This window comes from Magnolia sinica, chromosome 2 (assembly GCF_029962835.1).
Source record: "Magnolia sinica isolate HGM2019 chromosome 2, MsV1, whole genome shotgun sequence".
NCBI classification, from domain to species: Eukaryota; Viridiplantae; Streptophyta; class Magnoliopsida; order Magnoliales; family Magnoliaceae; genus Magnolia; species Magnolia sinica.
The window spans coordinates 55,949,076-55,951,818 of record NC_080574.1 but is presented as its reverse complement, the minus strand read 5'-3'; positions in this window follow the sequence as shown (position 1 = coordinate 55,951,818).

Here is a 2,743-nt window from a genome sequence, read left to right as displayed (position 1 = left end):
AAAATAATAGTGATAATGTCACCCACTATTGATACTTTCTAGGCTCACTACGATGTTTGTTAGAAGTGGACACCGCATAAGGTGAGACTTTTTGGGCCCACGGCAAGCTGTCCGACAAGGTGGATGGAACGGATCACCCCATTGTGGGCCTTAGGCTATAGTACCAATGGATAGCATTTCATTTAGTAGTAAAGGATGTGAATATGTGACAACAACGACCCATATAATATGACAACCACGACCCATATAACATGACAACTACGACCCATGCGAACCACAACCCATATGGGCCCACATTGATGTATGTGTATAATCCATGCCACACATCCTTTTTATTGTATCATTTTAGGGCTAGGGCCCAAATATCGGCCTCATCCAGTGCTCATGTGGGCTACATAATATAAAATAATGGTGACTGTTGAAACTTTCCAGGCTCACTGTGATGTTTGTTAGAATTGGACATAGCACAAGTCAGGACTTTTTGGGCCCACAACGAGCTGGCCGACAAGGTGGATGGATCAGATCACCCCATCATGGGCCTTAAGCTATGGTACCAGTGGCTAGATAGTAAAGGAAGTGAACACATGAAAACCATGACCTATATAACATGACAACCACGATCCAAATAACAAGACAACCACTATCCATATAACATATAATATGACACCTACGACCCATGCAAACCACAACAAAAATGGGCCCATATTGATGTATGTGTATAATCCATGCCGCACATCCTTTTTGTCGTGTCATTTTAAGGTTAGGGCCCAAGTATCAGCCTGATCCAGTGCTCGTGTGGGCCACATAACAGAAAATAATGGTGACTGTTGAAACTTTTCAGGCTCATCATGATGTTTGTTAAAAGTGGACACTGCTCAAGTCAGGACTTTCTAGGCTCACAGCGAGCTGGCCGACAAGGTGGATGGATCTGATCACCCCATCATGGGCCTTAAGATATGGTAACAGTGGCTAGATAGTAAAGGAAGCGAACACGTGAAAACCACGATCCATTTAACATGACAACCATGATCCATATAACATGACAACTATGACCCCATTTTTGCCTTGTGATTTTAGGGTTAGGGCCCAAGTATCAGCCTGATCCAGTGCTCGTGTGGGCCACATAACAAATATTTGGGCCCATGCCATCCATCCTTTTCTTTTATGTGGCCCACACGAGCACTGGATGAGGTCGATATTTGGGCCATAGCCCTAAAATGACATGGCAAAAAGGATGGGCGACATAGATTATACACATACATCAATGTGGGCCTATGTGGGTCGTGGTTTGCATGGGTTGTAGTTGTCATGTTATATGGGTTGTGGTTGTCATGTTATATGGGTCGTCGTTGTCATATGTTCACGTCCTTTACTACTAAATGAAATGCTAGCCATTGGTACCATAGCCTAAGGCCCACAATGGGGTGATCCATTCCATCCACCTTGTTGGACAACTCGCTGTGAGCCCAAAAAGTCCCGCCTTGTGTGGTGTCTACTTCTAACAAACATCGCAGTGAGGTTGGAAAGTATCAATAGTGGGTAACATTATCACAATTATTTTTTATTATGTGGCCCACACTAGCTCTGGATTAGGCTGATATTTGGGCAGTAGCCGTAAAATGACATGGCAAGAAGGATGGGTGGCATGGATTATACATATACATCGGTATGGGTCCCATGAGTTGGGCCTCGCCATGCCCAAAAAAAGGTCCCGTAAATGTCATTAAATACAACGTAACTTCTTATTCACTGAAAAACTGTACAACTATTGAACCAAGGACAAAGGGTATTTTGGACCAAGTAATTTTCAAAAGCTTGTCAAAAGGCCACCCTCGGAATATTTAAACGGGTTAATCTTTTTAGGGAATTTAACCATATATTGAGGCTAGTACAGTCAATTTCCCAACCATGTTTAATAGTTCATTCTTTCCTCCTAGTGTCATCTCGGTGGCTCGGTCTAATGACGGAGGCTCTTAAAAAAAGGGTTATTTAAAGATTAGCCGCCCATGTTTTAGTCGATATTCAAAAATTTAAAAATCTCTGGGCTTTTAAATTATTTAAAGCAATGTGCTTATCTTTGAAAAGATGGTAATAAGAGTATTGCTTATTTAACTTTGACTAAGAAAAGCCAACCAGAAAGCGTCACTAAGTTTGGTAAAAGACTATTATATCCTCAATGACATGCATTTTCACAAATCTGCCTGCTATGTTTAGGAGTATCATATGACCCATACTTACGTATAAAGTTGAACAAAATCATCCACTCCATTTTATGTGCCCGTTTTAGGTCACAAGCCAAAAAGAAGTAAAAATGAATTAGATCTAAATTGCAAGTGGGTTCTAGGAAGGTTTTAACGATGGACAATGTTAGAATAATAAAATAAATTTACCTAATGTGGCCCACTTAAACATCGGATTTGCCTCATTTTCATGATTATACCCTAAAATAATTTAAAAAAATGGATGGACATTGTGGATTTTTCACAAACACTATGGTGAGCCTCACCTAACGTACCACATAAGGATGTGGAGTGGAGTAGGTGCGACCTTAGCATCAACCAATATGATGCGACCATAATAATGTGGCCCTCCTTGATGTATGTATTGTATATCCATGTTGTCCAACCTTATGATAAGGTCACACAACACTAGATGAAGGGAAAGACAAACATTAGCTTGATCCAAATGAAGGGAAAGACAAACATTAGCTTGATCCAAAATATTTGTGACCCACAAGAAGAAT